This window comes from Mytilus californianus, unplaced genomic scaffold, assembly GCF_021869535.1.
Source record: "Mytilus californianus isolate M0D057914Y unplaced genomic scaffold, xbMytCali1.0.p SCAF_11, whole genome shotgun sequence".
Taxonomy (NCBI): Eukaryota; Metazoa; Mollusca; class Bivalvia; order Mytilida; family Mytilidae; genus Mytilus; species Mytilus californianus.
Window position 1 is genome coordinate 4,277,242 of NW_026262593.1, and position 17,724 is coordinate 4,294,965.

The 17,724-nt window shown below is 33.0% G+C and overlaps 1 long non-coding RNA gene across 1 annotated transcript; it reads right to left on the reverse strand.

Annotated features, from left to right (window-relative positions):
• Window positions 1-6,535: 6,535 nt before the first annotated feature.
• On the reverse strand, window positions 6,536-14,441 carry LOC127719422 (uncharacterized). The gene is made up of 2 exons (XR_007990296.1): window positions 14,257-14,441; window positions 6,536-7,674 (listed from the first exon to the last, which is right to left on the reverse strand). It is a non-coding gene; the product is annotated as an uncharacterized LOC127719422 (long non-coding RNA).
• Window positions 14,442-17,724: the final 3,283 nt, after the last annotated feature.

A 17,724-nucleotide genomic window follows, 5' to 3' on the forward strand; every position in this document is an offset into this window, starting at 1 on the left:
AAATTAAAAACTAATATCCAATTTACGAAATTCAAAATTTATTTACTGATTTCTAACTCATATTTACGGTTTTGTTTTTAGCATTTACAAACGAGAAAATAGTGATACGACTTCAACATTTCAAAATAATTGCTATATATCTGGTCTATAATATTATTTCATTGTACGCTTATTTGTCCCACATTTGCGACTCCATTACTCATATTTACCACGTAGAATTGTAGAATTTCGATGCTTTAATCATTTAAACAAGTTTAAATTACTAAACAACTTCTATTCACAACTTCATAATTCATATTTGCGATTCATATGCAAACACACGAAACCATGTAACAAAACTTAGTTGATAACGAATTATGAGGAAAAAAATCTTATTGATATCATTCTACCAGTATCTCACGAAATACAACAAATGATTGAATTCAAAACGGTACGCTTTCTTTTATTTAGGATTGTGTATATGCTACTGCTGGCCGACGAGTGTATTGTTAACCGTTGTTAACTGTGTTGGCCTCTTTTTATAACTTATATTTAAGCTAATGAATTTAGGATTTGCAAAACCAAAGGGTGCAACACTCTCGGATATTATGAACGTGAGATGATGTGGGCTATTGTTTCAGACCCTATTGCTGATAATTTATTTATTTATCTTAAATTTCTGAAGTTTTGGCCCTTAACGTTCCTAATGAAAAAAAGTCAAAATCGAAAACAGCAAAAAAAATTAAGAATAGTTTCAAAGTGATTTTAAATTGCGTAGAAAACGCTAAATTAGTTTCGTTAGCAACCTGTGTTATTCGTGACAACCAACGTGTATCAACTTTACTAAACTATTCTTAGGGTATATTAATACTTCCGAATTCGCCATTCATATTTTTGTCTAATGTCCTCTTATGGTGCAATTTGTTGTGATGATTTTGATAAATTTTAAATATTTTCTGACATGAGATGTCAAGAAAGATAACTCAAATCAAATCTTTATCCTCTATAATTCTCATTTGGAGCTTATTGGAATGAAATAAGAAATGTGAGTCAGATAGAGTAGACAACGAAATTTAAAATCACAATTGACTTTTCCTGAGTACTTAGACTTATCTAGTCAAATCTCGTGAGAGTTATATATGATTTTACCAGTATTGAAATAAGTATTTTTTTAGTTTTTACTTGTCATCTTTAGAAGTTTGCCCCAACATTCCAGTTTACTCCTACTCTATTGATTAATGCTACTTTTGTTTTGTTTTGTTTTGTCGATCTGAGGAGTCAAGCCCTTTTCAACTGAATTTTACAGGTTTAGCGCTCACAAACATGTTTAGTCCCTCAATATTCTTACTGTTCTTCTCTAAAGTCCGGCGCCTGTCAGGGATTTTCGTCGTTTGCTGACATTCATATGTATTTTTCGTTTATTTTTTTGTACATCCAAAAGGTCGTTGATTTTCTCGTTTGAATTGTTTAACATGTTGTCATGTCGGGGACTTTTATAGCTTACTTTGCGGTATGGGTTTTTGTTTATTGTTGAGGGCCTTTACGGTGACATATACTAGAAGTTGCTTACATCATCGTTATTAGCAATCGTACCACATCTTCTTGTTTATATTAATAAAGAAAAAGTTACCATAGGTATTGATATTTCCGAAGCAATAATCCTTTCTTAATTTTTGGTCATAGAGTCCTTCTAACCTTTGACATTCATTTATTTGGTTTGAGGGTTCCTGACAAAGGTAAACAAGCGCTTCGGACACACCAAAGGAGTAGGTTCACATAGGGTCGTGAAATTTAACTTGGTTAATAAAAGTAAACATCTTAAGTTGATGACAAAATGTGTTGCAATATCTGACAAATACAAGAGGGTCTGGATGGAGGGTCTGGATGCTGCACTTTTTGCCCATTATTCTCTATTCTGTAAACCCCATCTAGACCCTCATTCAGAATCAACTTTGAATTGTTCTTATTCTTCTTTGATTTTCTACTCCAGGAAATATTACCTTAGCTATATTTGGCAAAACCTTTCGGAATTTAGGTCCTCAATGCTCTTGAATTTCGTACCTTATTTTGCCTTTTAAACATTTTTATTTGAGCGTCACTGATGAGTCTTTTGTAATCCTGTTATCCATGATGAGTTTAACAGCAAGTTCTGACATATTAGAACACTTATGATGTCATAATTTTTATAAATAACATTTTGTTAAGATGTGTATCTGACTGATATACATCTTTGTATGACAAAAGAGAGGGCGACTAACATATTGAGCTACATATTGAGTTCCTTATGATTGTTATAAGTAATTTAACGTTATTATGTATCAGTATTATACCTGTGGTCTGTAAATAAAAGAAGATATGGGCAATATGTCAATGAGACCGCAAACCAACAACACAAAAAGTCAAAAGTGATATAAATACTTTAGCATAAATGGCAACACAGTGACGGTCTTCGACAATACATACTCAACCTCTTACTCGCCCCACTAGTCTATATAAAAAAAGAATAAATTGAATAGATACTACAAAAGAGATGACAAGACGTTACGTTAAATGACAAAGACCACATTTAGAAATAAAAAAACAGTTTTGAGCATATATCTCTAGACAATTGTAAGGAACGTCAAGTAATGTCTTTTCTAGATTCAAGTAATGTTCTTCTCAAATTCTTTTCTACAAAAATCGGTACTATTCTTTCAAAATCCGTGTACTCCTTTTCTGCTCCAAATTATCATTAACGGACAATAGTCGAACCAGCTAAAGGTAGATTTCTGTTTTACTCATAATCTTTGCCAACACCAACACATATTACGAACAAAGATCTCGAGGAGTCGGGAAGTCCTACTATTATGTAAATATGACTATCGTTTTTCTATGCGATCATTTCTCTCTTTTCGTGTAATACAATAATTTAGGTCTACAAATAAGAGAAAAAAAATATTACTATATTACAGTTTTAAAAAAGCCATTTAAATTTTAGTTTGACAGGTTAATTTCACAAGAATGAACAATTACTATTTTTAATAAACAAGATATATCTACATCTATGTGTTGTCTTTGAACCTTTTAAAAAGTTTTAATAGACCAATTATCACCATTGAACCTGAGACGTTTGCTACGTTAATTTAATGCGAACGTTCTTAATTTTTTTCAAGGTATTTTTAACTTAACTGGTCAATTCTAAATTACCATTTCTTACATATATCTTATATTTAACGGCTTTATTCGGTAAAAAAAAACCCCGAAGCATTCAAACTTTAATCATGACGCCATACAAAATTAAAAATCAACCTATCATCAAACGTACTCTAGCGATCGCAACATTTTTCCCTGTTGCCAGGCATAGTTATGATAATCGACAAAGTGTTTACCGCGAAAGATATAGTTATCGACCAAAATTTACCTCCGAAAGTCATAATTATCGACAAATTGGTTACCGTGAAAGATCGACATTGTTATAAGCAAATTGTTTACCTCGAAAATCATGCTATCGACGAAATAGATGCCCTGACGGCCATGATTATCGACAATTTTTTAACTGTGAGAGACATTGTTAACAACAAATTCACGATAACCATGGTTATACAGATATGTTGGTAACTCTGGATTGGCACACATTGTTTACATCAGAAGATACAATTATTGACAAACTGTTAATCCCGGACTGAGTAATATCTTTTATCTGACCCCAGGCCAGTATGCGAAAGTTTTATTTGGCCGCTAACAATTTCCTAATATAAGGTAAATTACAACAAAGTACTGACACTTTTAGGTATATTTTGATGGTTTGAACGGTAATTATGTCATGCAAAAAAAAGGTGCAATTTGATACAATGAGACGGAAACCCAACAACAAAACGAAATTATAAATACAGTGTTATATTAGGTTGTGAAATCATTACCATATATTTCGACCGGCAATATTGGCTACATTGATCAAATACGTTGTTGGTATGTGTCAAGCCCCACTGCACGGATTTATTCTCTTTGAAATAGTTAACAATCTTTAAAATAGTTTTAGTAAACCATATACTCGAGCTCTGGAAAAAACGTCTGATGAAAATTTACATGCATGACACAAATTAGATTTCACTTAGAACTTAGTGTATATAAACCCTCACTTAGAACTAAGTGTATATAAACCCTCACTTACAACTTAGTGTATATAAACCATCACTTAAAACTTAGTGTATATAAACCCTCACTTAGAACTTAGTGTATATAAACCCTCACTTAGAACTTAGTGTATATAAACCCTCACTTAGAACTTAGTGTATATAAACCATGACTTAGAACTTAGTGTATATAAACCATCACTTAAAAAGAAGTCGGATGTTTTGTAGTTCACCCCATTATTGAGCCGGATCGACTTTAAATATGGGGCCGGATTGACTGGGCCGGATCGACTTGGGACGGATCGACTTGGGGCCGGATCGACATGAAAGCACAATAATGGGGTGACTTTCTTCCCAAACGTTTGTTTGTTTTATCGTCTCGTAATGTTAACTTCTCTTTGCTTCGCATCACGGTGCGGAGCTATTAGTTTCAGTCGATATACACGCCATCTTGAAAGAATTACTTATCACATAAAGATTCTGATTGGTTGCTTTATGATTCGGCTGAGATACAGCAACAGCCTCTACTTAAATGAAATAAAGAATTACAGACTTTTCTCGTCTCAGGACAAGACATCAAATGCCGGAAAATTAACTATGTGTATTTCAGTTCCGATCAAGTGTTATTAATTCATGACCGTTTTATTATGCAAATATTGCACACTGAAATTCAATATTGAAATATCAATTTTTTAACACCAGTTTATTTACTTTGTTAATCTGTAATATGCACAATTTGTTTAGCTAAACAATGTTCCTATACAATGTTTACAAAAATGCATTATCTGTAATTTTATAACTTCTGCCAATCTGGGCACACCTTCAGAGAGGCACACCCCGAGAGTCGTGTTTTGTAAATGTTTTAAATTTCAACAAGTAAATCGGAAATATTTTTAAAAGCATGGGTGTATAACGTACAACACTGAACAGCCAGTTTAAAATTTTAGAAAAGTTCATCTTAATATATATACAAAAATTGATATTACAAGTCTAAGACATCCATTTTATATCAATCAATATCTAAAAATACCACATTTCTAATACTAAATCAACAACCACATGCACACGTATTACCGTAAATTATGATAGAGCGAAGCAGTCCACAGCTTTTTAAAAAGCTCAAACTTGTTCATATTTAAGTTCGTTATTGTGAGATTAACTCCCCTTTCGGTATTAATTCCTTATACTTATAGAATGAGTATTCACCATCTGAAGATAAAGTGTAATAACTTTGTTTAAACAATTGAGAGCTCAGAAATGGACAAATATGATGAATAGCCTAGCCTCGTAAATATTTTCATGCTTTATTTTGTGCTACTGGTTTAAAATAGTTGTTTATACTTTCACAAAGTCAGGTAACAGAGTCAATTATGCTATTCCTAAAGTAAAATACTGCTTTTCCAAGAGTAAAGTCATAGAGTTAAGTATGTTAAAAAAAAAAAAGTTAAGTATGTTTCTTCTAAACGATAGGAAATCTTCTTTCCGGAATCAACGTCTCTGTAAGTTCTTATAAGCTACAACTTATCATTGTAAAAATCTAAAGAATTTTGACATATATTTTATGACAATTGTTTGTATAGTTCATTTCTCTCATTTCAAGTATTGAAATAATTTCGGTCTTCGGTATACGAATTAACATTTTTGTAATACAACAGTTTGACATGTCAGTCTGACAAGAAAGAACAATTACTGTTTTTAAATAATAAATACACGACATATCTTCATTTACTGGTTGTCTTTTAAATTCAAACCGTCTGAAGAGCTAATTATAGATCAATAGTTAACAATGAAAGTGTAACTTAAGAGCCAATCTGCCAGAAAACCATGCAAAACCGTCCGAATGTCACTTTTTCCAAATGAGTTCATATTTGGCATATTGGTGCACCTTAGTATTTAAATAACCACACAAATTTTTTTGGGAAAATATTGAACCGATCTGGATATTTTTTGAGCGCCTTGTTTTACAGATGAAATTGCTCGAAAACAGCAAAAATAAGCCTTTTTTGGCATATTTCGCTGGTTTAAATAAAAAAATATGGTAACATTTATAATATTTTGATAGTTGTTCCTAGTAATACATCACTTTAAGTGTAAGAATGCATATAATTAACAATGCTGTCTATTAAGTGTATGTATAATCTAACTGTTTCAATATGTCTTATTTAGCTACATGTCCAAAATGGCTGATTTTGGTCATCTTTCAGAGCCAAAATACTCCAAGACCCGTTTATTATTGTAAAACAACATATCTACTTGCAAAGTATAACTATATATACCCAATCAAAAAAAATATCAAGCTCGGCAAATAATGTTGGCGTCTGGTATATGCCACAACAAAATGGGGTAATCTGCATATTCAAATTTTCTCAATTTTGCCGTCTAATTTGTAACTACTGACATATGATAGGATCTGGACTTATAAATAAGTATAACAACAAATGGAAAAGAATAATTAATGTTTCATTTAATACATTAAGAAAATAATCATACATAAATACAAATTATTCATTATAAATCTAGAGGCTCCCAGTAGCCGAAATAGATCGTATTGACAAATTGTGCACCTAAAACGATAAAAAACACATATTTCAAACGCAATCAATTTAAATTAGAAGTTAAACAATTCAGAATAAGTTCAGACTGTAAAAAAAAAGTTTCTTCTGACCACTTTTGCAATTTATTCTTATAATAAATTGATATAGTTGTCGGATAGTAGCAGAAAACTGAAAATTTGTAAATTTACACATTTCAGGGACAATAGCTCATAGATGTTATGTCCAATTTTTGAGAAAAAATTTGGGTATTTAGATCTTGTCATGTTGATAGTTTTTATCAATATATATATATATATATATATTGAAAAGTTTTTAAATTTTGTATACATATATATATGTATGACACTTCTTCTAAAGTTATTAAGATGATGGTTTAAAAGTGAAAACTGTAAACAGATGATTTTAACAGACACTTAGTGATGGAAATTTTTTTATGACCCTTTGAGCCTAGTATGCTAACAAGGCAAGATTTGCCAGGTACCTATATCTATGGTGCTGCAATGTGGTCAATACAAACATGAAAATCATAAATGCTTCTAAAAAAAAATCCCATAACTAGACGAAAAACAAATTACTTAGTCTATATATACCAGTGCAAAATTTATAAAGAATTTTGAATGAAATTGGATAGCTGTTAAGATTACTGTACCTATAATGCTCTACATCACATCCTCGGAGATAACAGAATTAAAATAAGTCATATGAATCTTCAAATTTCAATAAAGTTGAATGTGTTTTTTTATACTTGAACGGCTATAGGTTTTACTATAAAACAAGTGTACATTAACTTTCTTGTAAAAGAAAAACCATAACATTAAAATCTCCATAAATGATGAACTGTTATTTTTTGAGACATCATCCCATGGAAGATTTAACTGATGTTTTAAAGTTGGAAAGTTTCTGTTGCTTGTTTGGTTGGTTGAAATTGTTTCTGTTAGAAGCATTATCAGTCTCCCAATCTGATGTTGACTGCTGTGAAAGTTCAGTTGTTGTTGGCACTGACAGAAAGGTTAGCTGCGAGTCTAGATCTGAAAACCACAAAACATACATACATAAATCAGGCTGTTAGTTTTCATATTTTTTCATTTTCTTATTTTGGGGCCTTTTATGGCTGAATATATATGCAGTATAGGTCTTGCTCATTGTTGAAGGCCATATGGCGTATGAAGACCTATAGCTTTACTTCTATGTCATTTGTTCTCATTGGCAATCATACCACATTTTTTTTTAATTTCATATATACCACTGACAGGAAATAGAATTGACAACTTTTACTGTAAGTGGATGCAGTTACAAAATTCTCCCAACTAAAGCTAAATCATTTTTGCAGAATAGTTATTATCCACTCCTTTTAAGCATGTCCAAATAGCCCTTAACATCTTTACAACAATAAAAATTGCCTCCATTTGGTTTGGCATGTCAAATTACCTCTCAGTATAATTTTACATTGAAAACAGACAATGGTGATAATTTGACCGCTTTTAGTGACAATCTTTGAAATGGTGGCCATCTTTATATCTGTTCTCTGTGTCAAAGTACAGCTAAATATCAATATTCTTTAAAAATCAAACTCAACAAAATTGAAAATTTTACCCTTTATTTGCTGTGTCCATCTTTAAAAAAAAATTTCATTGTTTTGTAGGCATGTCAAAAGTGCTATAATTCCTTAATGTCAAATTTCATACAAGACCATCTTGAAAATGTTTGCCATTTTGGAAGAAAAAACAACCTTACTTTGTTTAGCAAGTCAAACTACCACGACTATCCCTAATTGACAATTTTCATTAAATTAACCCGTGTTGAAATTTGTGCCATCCTTGGTGGCCATCTTGAAAATGTTTGACATCAGATAATCATCCACATATTGTGCTTTTCTTTTCACTAAAGTTTCATTTAAAAAGATAACACCAGTTATCTCAGAAAAGGACAAATTTTGTGGAAGATGAAGAAACAAGAGGCTCTCAAGAGCCTGAATCGCTCACCTGTATTTCAGAGGAGAAGATTTTTAAATGTAAGCAAACTTGATGAACAAATTGTGTAAAATTGTCTTTAAAGGGCAATAACTCCTTAAAGGGTCAATTGAAAATTTTGGTCATATTAACTTTTGTATAGATCTTACTTTGCTGAACATTATTGCTGCTTACAGTTTACATATATCTATAGTAATATTCAAAATATTAACAAAAAACTGCAAAATTTTGTTAAAACTACCAATTCGGTGGCAGCAACCCAACAATGGGTTGTTCGATTCGTCTGAAAATTTCAGGGCAGATAGATCTTGACCAATTAAACAATTTTACTCCCTGTCACATTTGCTCTAAAAGATTTAGTTTTTGAGATATAAGCCAATAAAATGCTCCGCAGGGCGCAGCTTGATACGACCGCAGAGGTCGAACCCTGAACAGTTGGGGCAAGTATGGACACAACATTCAAGCTTGATACAGCTCTGAATTTGGATTGTGATTAAATATTTGACACAGCATAGGTTTCTGAGACAGAATGAATGTGGTCTAAGAACTTAAAAATTTTAAATTTGACATTCACCTATTATGGTCCAATATCCAAAATCTAAATACATGGTTAGATTCAGCATATCAAAGAACCCCAAGAATTCAATTTTTGATGAAATCAAACAAAGTTTAATTTTGGACCCTTTTGACCTCAATGTGGACAAAGTTGATAACGGGGCCCAAAAATCAAAAATCTAAATACATGGTTAGATTCAGCATATCAAAGAACCCCATATATTCAATTTTTGTTGAAATCAAACAAAGTTTAATTTTGGACCAACTTGAAAACTGGGCCCATAATCAAAAATCTAAATACATGTTTAGATTCAGCATATCAAAGAACCCTAAGAATTCAATTTTTGTTAAAATCAAACTAAGTTTAATTTTGGACCCTTTGGACCTTAATGTAGACCAATTTGAAAATGGAACCAAAAATTAAGAATCTAAATACACGGTTAGATTCGGCATATCAAAGAACCCCAATAATTCAATTTTTGATGAAATCAAACAAAGTTTAATTTTGGACCCTTTGGACCTCAATGTGGACCAATTTAAAAATGGGGCCCAAAATCCCAAAACTAAATACACGGTTAGATTCAGCATATTAAAGAACCCCAAGAATTCAAGAATAAAACCCCATTGAAATTGGTCAAGAAATAAGCAAATTATACGAAGTATCTTCTTTTGCACAATACTGTGCAATTAAATATTTCTTGCTATTGCGCAATACTGTACAATTGACAATTTCGTGCTATTGTACAATATTGTGCTATTGGATATTTCTTGCTATTGCGCAATACTGTGCAATTGAAGATTTCTTGCTATTGCGCAATACTGTGCAATTAAAGATTTCTCGCTATTGTGCAATACTGTGCGATTGAAAATTTCTTGCTATTGCACAATACTTATTATATAATAATTTACATATCCTGTTTGGTGTGTATCTCCTACCATATCATTATTATTTGCTTTTAAATATAAATCAGAAATAACCGACTTAAAATGGAAAATTTTAAAAGAAAAAAAAAATCCCCCCCCCCAAATTTTTTGAACCCCCTTATGATTCATCACCCCCAAACTCAATCCCAGCCTTCCCTTTGAGGTATGGTACCTTGCAGTACAATTTCAGAGAGATCCATACACTTGAACACAAGTTATTGTCTGGAAACTAGAAAAATGTGTTTTTTTGGCCCCTTTTTGGCCCCAAATTCCTAAACGTTAAGGGCAATTACCCCCAAACTCAAACCCAGCTTTCCCTTTGTGATATGGAACCTTGTAGTACAATTTCAGAAAGATCCATACACTTACACACAAGTTATTGTCCTGAAACTAGAAAAATGCTTGTTTTTTGCCCCTTTTTTGCCCCTAATTCCTAAAATATTGAGGCAATTACCCCCATCATCAATCCCAGCCTTCCCTTTGTGGTATGGTACCTTGCAGTACAATTTCAGAGAGATTCATACACTTGAACACAAGTTATTGTCTGGAAACTAGAAAAATGCTTATTTTTGGCCCCTTTTTGGCCCCCAATTCCTAAACGTTTCGGCAATTACCCCCAAACTCAAACCCAGCTTTCCCTTTGTGATATGGAACCTTGTAGTACAATTTCAGAAAGATCCATACACTTACACACAAGTTATTGTCATGAAACTAGAAAAATGCTTGTTTTTTGCCCCTTTTTTGGCCCCTAATTCATAAAATTTTGAGGCAATTACCCCCAAAATCAATCCCAGCATTCCTTTTGTGATATGGAACCTTGTGGTACAATGTCAGAGAGATCCATACACTAACACACAAGTTATGTCTGGAAGTTACAAAAATGCTTATTTTTGGCCCCTTTTTGGCCCCTAATTCCTTTACTGTTGGTACCATAACCCCCAAAATCAATCCCAACCTTCCTTTTGTGGTATTGAACCTTGTGGTAAAATTTCATTGAGATCCATTCACTTAAACTAAAGTTAGAGTGCGAAAACCAATGTGTCTTCGGACGACGCCGGACGACGCCAGACGACGACGACGACGACGACGACGACGCCAACGTCATACCAATATACGACCACAAAAATTTTTTTGCGGTCGTATAAAAACTGCAAAATTTTGTTGAAACTACCAATTCGGTGGCAGCAACCCAACAATGGGTTGTTCGATTCGTCTGAAAATTTCAGAGCTGATAGATCTTAACCAATTGAACAATTTTATCCAAGTCAGATTTGCTTTAAAAGCTTTAGTTTTTGAGATATAAGCCAAAAACTGCATTTGACCCCTATGTTCTATTTTTAGCCATGGCGGCCATGTTTGTCGATGGATCAAAACTTCGGATACAATTTATAAACTAGATACCCTAAGGAACATTTAGTTAAAGTGTGAAGGTATTTGGCCCAGTAGTTTCAGAGAAGAAGATTTTTGAAATAGTTTACGACGACAGACGACAACAGATGACGACGGACGCCAAGTGATGGCATTAGCTGACATGGGGCCCTTTTGGCCCCGGTGAGCTAAAAATGCAAGTTTGGACAGAACATTCAAGCTATAACAGCTCTAAATTTGTTATGGGATTAAATATTTGACAAAGAATAGGTTTCTAACACAGAATAAATATGGTATAAACATAAAGTTTAATAGTTTCAGCATATCAGAGAACCCCAAGATCAAATTAAGTTTTAAAATTTAGTTTTATTTTGGGCCCTTTGGACCTCAATGTAAACCAATTTCATAATAGGGCCCAAAAACTAAATACAGGTTAGATTCAGGCTGAATCAGCATCTTTAAAAATATTGTTGAAATCAAACACAGTTAAATTATGGACCCCATTTGAACCAACTTGAAAACTGGGACCAAAATCATAAATCTAAGTACATATTTATATTCAGGATATTTGATTATTTCTATTTATCATTCAAAGAACCCTAATTCATTGTAATTAGAGTTCAAGTTTTGTTAAAATTAAACTAAGTTAAAATTTGGACCCTTTGGACTTTAAAATGTGGACAAATTTGAAAACCGGACCAAAATTAAAAATCTAAATATAAAACATTTGCATTTTGTATATCAAAAGAACCTCAAGAATTCAAGTTGTGTAGAAATAAGAAAAAAAAATTTGGACCATTTTGAAATCAATGTGAACCAATTTAAAACATGTAAAATGGGGCCCAATTGCAACATCTTAAATTATTTAAATACATTGTTAGATTTAGCATATTAAGAACCCAAATAATGTATTTATTTTAATTTGTTCTTGTCCTAAACATGCATGAACTATTTGCCATTGGACATTAGCATTACCAACAACCAATCAATTAATCGAACAGGTGAAATATCTTCAAAAGTACCAATAAAAATCTCCCCCTTTTATATTTGAAAAAGTAAAATCACAAAAATACTGAATTCCGAGGAAAATTCAAAAAGGAAAGTCCCCAATCAAATGGCAAGGTATCGGGTCCGTTCGCGCCCAATACACGTTCGCACCCTACACGTTCGCACCCCACACGTTCGCCCCCTAGGTCCGTTCGCACCCTACACGTTCGCACCCTTTTTTTTCCTTCAAAAACCTGATAAATTTTTAGATGTTTTGTAGATGTTTATATCATAATATTTTTATTTTCATAAATAAAAATTCGGGAATTTTTAAATGAAATATAGTTTTAAATTGATTTGATGATTAATTATTAAATGTTAATTATGTATGATTACTGCTAATTGGTATTTATTCACAGCCTAATTTGGTGTTATTGTTGAGTGTTTGAAAATCATGATTGTTGTCATGGTTGTTTTAACTTGCGTTGATGTAAATACTGCATGTATTTAGCTTGGTATGAGTAAAACATGAAAGATAATTGTTTTTAACTGCTTGGCTCCTTTGATCGCATGTGTGTCAGAATCTCACTTTATTCATAAACAATGAAAAAAACTATTTATTGCAATACACTATCCAAACATGATTAAAAATTATTCAACACAAAAATAAAATACTGGTCGTCAGAATCTCACTTTATTTAAAAACAATGAAAAAAAATGTTTATAGCAATATATTTACCATGACACAAAAAAACCTTGTCAGAATCTCACTTTATTTAGAAATAATGAAAAAATATATATTTATAGCAATACACTTACCAAAACTCGTTTACTAATTATTAAAAACAAAACCAATAAAAAATGGGCGCGAACGTGTAGGGTGCGAACGGACTTTGGGTGCGAACGTGTAGGGTGCGAAAGTGAAAGGGGGCGAACGTGCATGGGGGCGAACGTGATTGGGCGCGAACGGACCCGGATTCAAATGGCAAAATCAAAAGTTCAAACACATCAAACGAATGGATAACAACTGTCATATTCCTGACTTGGTACAGGCATTTTCTTATGTAGAAAATGGTGGATTGAACCTGGTTTTATAGCTAGATAATAAACCTCTCACTTGTATGACAGTCGCATCAAATTCCATTATATTGACAACGATGCGTGAACAAAACAAACAGACACAATAGGTAAAATTGTCAAAAATAGGGGTACAGCAGTCAACATTGTGTTATAATATTAATCACTATAAAAACAAACAAATGTAACGAAGAAGCACAAAAGGCATACATCAAATTTAACATCCTCATTTTGCTTATATTATACGATTATATATATCTATGTAAAATCCACCCATAAAGGATGGAAGGTTTTAAGTACTGGCGTAAAATCGCGCGTTTGAAATTCGCACAGGTAGACATAAAATAATTTTGTCGTTCAAAGTATGACGGGATACATAAATACAGAGTCACGTAAAATGGATATCACAAAAAACAGACTTAACAGTAAAAGTAATACGTATTAATAAATAAAATAATTGAAATGGAATGTATGAACAGTTCATTAGTCATTGTTAGTTATTGAATGGAAACTAGAGGAGCCGCCCAATATAGTACTACAAATTAAAATTAGCAAAGCGATTTTTCAATGGGAAAACCAAGTTAACAAAGACCTGTTTATTAAACTGATGTACAAATGTATAACATGTAATTGTATAATTATGTTATTATATAAGTGATTACATATACTTTGTATGATTACCATGTTATACAAACAGTTAAATTAATATATAAGTTAATAATAACTTACCAATATCTTCTTCTATACATGTATTTAGTTTGACCTGGCTATTGTCACTTTTACAAAAAATCATCTTAATTGAGCATTGCTTGCATATATATAGCCCTACAAATAAAAAGTGTTAAACTATAAAATAATTCTTCAATTTTGTTTTACATGAAATAAAATATATCAGACAGGAAATGTAGGGTAGTGTAGCATCACTGCGCATGTAGTTTAAATGTATGTTTTTTCTTTTAAAAAGGGTTCTATAAGTAATCTACATACATGTACATGTAGGGTCCTAAAATTGAACTTTACAAAAGTTTGCAATGCTTTTGATTTTTTTAGTCTCCATGGCCTATTAGCATGATTAGTTCATTAAAAAAATATTATTCTCTGGATAAAGTTGTCTAGTGTTACAACTAGTAAATGCTTAATGTTAAAACATTAAGCATTTACTAGTTTTCGAGTCAAATTCTGAAATAATTAAGGGTATTTTTAGTTAACCTGATGAACATTTATTTCCATTATCATATCTTATATATCTAACTGATTTTCGATAAAACCGAAGTATACAAACTTTACTTTAAAGTTGGGAATCAGACAGAAAACGTAACCCCCTCGGACTTGTCGTTCCCTTACCTAGGAAATCTGCATGTTTGAAAATCTATCCAGGGATTTGATCCACCTACGAACATGGCCACAGTTACTAAAAGTAGAACATATGGGATGCAGGTTTTGGCTTAAAGCAGTTAAAAAAAACTCATAGAGTAAAAGGCCTTAGCAGGTCAAGGTCAAATGAACAAACGGACATACCTTGTGTTGCCCCTGAAATGGCCTTTTTAGCAAATTTCGCAGTTTTTGGTTATTATCTTGAAAACTATTATAGATAGAGAGAAACTGTAACTTAAAGGTAAAAACGACCAAAGCTAAATGATCTACAAATAAGTCTAATTGTCGAATCGTCAATCAATCCTTTATAGGAGTTATGGTACTTGAATGATGATGTTTACCCTTTTTGAATGTTTGGCAGAAACTATAGTAGACAGAAGGATAATCTTTAAATAGAAAAAATGTTCAGCACAAAAGTTCTATAAATAAGTCATGTGACTAAAATCGTCAATTGACCTCTTACAGGTATTATTGCCCTTTGAACATGTTGAAGGAGGATTTTACACATTTTTAGGCAGTTAAGCTGCCTTATGCGAGCACCCTAGATTTGTGTTCTACCCAATAAATGCTGAAATACGTGCCATTGTTATTATCTAGCTGGCTATTATGTTATTTATAACTAATTGGACATTTTTTTAATACTTTTATTTCTGGAATACAAAAGATATGACCAGAAAAACCTTAAATGATCATCGAACTACCCAAAACTTTTGAAGTTGCACATAGGAAGTAGTGCTCAATAGAAATCCGTACGTAGTTTATTATCCCCTGTGCTTTTGGCTACGATGTCAAACAACAATTGTATGAAATATTTCATCGTCGAAAATCGGTAATTACAATTAAGTCGCTTATATTTCCCAAATGGCAAAATGCGCAGGAATATTGTTCATGTACAACAAATCTCTATGATAGAGGAAATAAAGTTATATAAGTGGGCGGTAATTTTTAACTTATCTTGCCAAATAAGGTTGTTGTTATTTTATGAATGAAACGAGGTCATGAAACAGATGCGGAAATCGACGTGATGGGACGTTTTAAGTAATGTGGACAACTCGTCACCTAGATAAGTCGGACCGAAACCACTCAAACCGTCTAAGAAGACAACTTTGACCGTTTGTCAGATTTACTTAGGGTTTCATGAAATATTAGACTAACATGTCAAGCGGAGCCATTAATCTTTTGTTTGTGCAATGGGGTCTATTTAGGGGTATTTGGAGGGGTCTGAAGAAGGGAGGGGTTTACTATAGAACCCTATGGGATTTTATTTTTTTTTAATTTTCAAATGACTATTTCTCGAAAACAGTAAGTGATAGACACATGCAGTCTTCAGTAATGAAAACAGGACAATAAAAAAATTCAACCAAAATATAGGGTGAGTCCCTGGGGGTCATCCCAACCCCCTTCAATTTGAAAATGTACTTTTATCTTGTAAACCGTCGCGATCCCCACCCCTAAACAATATTTATACTTGTATGGGACAATAAAACAAATCAAATGAAAATAATTTGGGGGAGTCCCCGGTGTCGTCCCACCCCCTCCTGTTTGAGAACTTGGAAATGGTTGAGATCGCCAACCCTAAACCGTATATATTCATGTTTGGGACAATATAACAAATCGAATGAAATATATGGAGAGTCCCTGGGGTCACCCCAACCCCTCCTGTTTGAGAACTTGGAAATGGTTGAGATCCCCACCCCTAAACCATATACATTCATGTATGGGACAATAAAACAAATCAAATGAAATATAGGGAGAGTCCCTGGGGACACCCACCTCCTCCTGTTTGAGAACTTGTAAACAGTCAAGATCCTCACCCCTAAACCATGTATATTCATGTATGGGACAATATAACAAATCAAATGAAATATATGGGGAGTTCCTCGGGTCACCCCACCCCCTCCTGTTTGATAACTTGGAAATGGTCGAGATCCCCACCCCTAAACCATATATATTTAAGTCTCCCAAACAAAGTTTGGTGACTTATTGTTTTTGCTTAGTTCTTATTATTTTTATTATTCTTCTTTTTCTTTTTCATTTTCTTTTTCTTTTTCTTCTTCCGCCACTTTAAAGATGAACCTGTCCGCAGCGGTTCTCCAAAACCCCTTGTCAGATTTACTTAGGGTTTCATAAAATGAAAGATTAACATGTCTAGGGAAGCCATCAACCAATCGTTTGTGCATTGGGGTCTATTAAGGGATATTTTAAGGGGCATAAAGAAGGGAGGGGTTTACTAAAGAAACCTATGAGATTTTATTTTTTTAAATTTTCAAATGACTTTAACTTGAAAGTTATAAGTAATAGACACACGCAGTCTTCAGAAATGATCACAGAACAATAAAACAAATCAGATGAAATATAGGGTGAGTGCCTGGGGTCACCCCACCCCCCTTTAATTTGAGAATGTGCTATTATCATGTAAACAGTCGAGATCCCCACCCCTAAACCATATATATATTCTTGTATGGGACACTAAAACAAATCAAATGAAATATAGGTGAAGTCCATGGGGGTAACCCCCACCCTTTTCTTTTTGATAACTTGTAAACGGTCAAGATCCCCTACCCGAAACCATATATATTCTTGTATGGGACAATAAAACAAATCAAAAGAAATATAGGGTAAGTCCATGGGGGTACCCCACCCCCCTTCTTTTTGAAAACTTGTAAACGGTCGAGATCCCCACCCCCTAAATCATAAATATTCTTGTATGGGACAATAAAACAAATCAAATGAAATATAGGGGAAGTCCATGGGGGTCACCCCTACTCCCTTCTTTTTGAGAACTTGTAAACGGTCAAGATCCCCACCCCGAAACCATATATA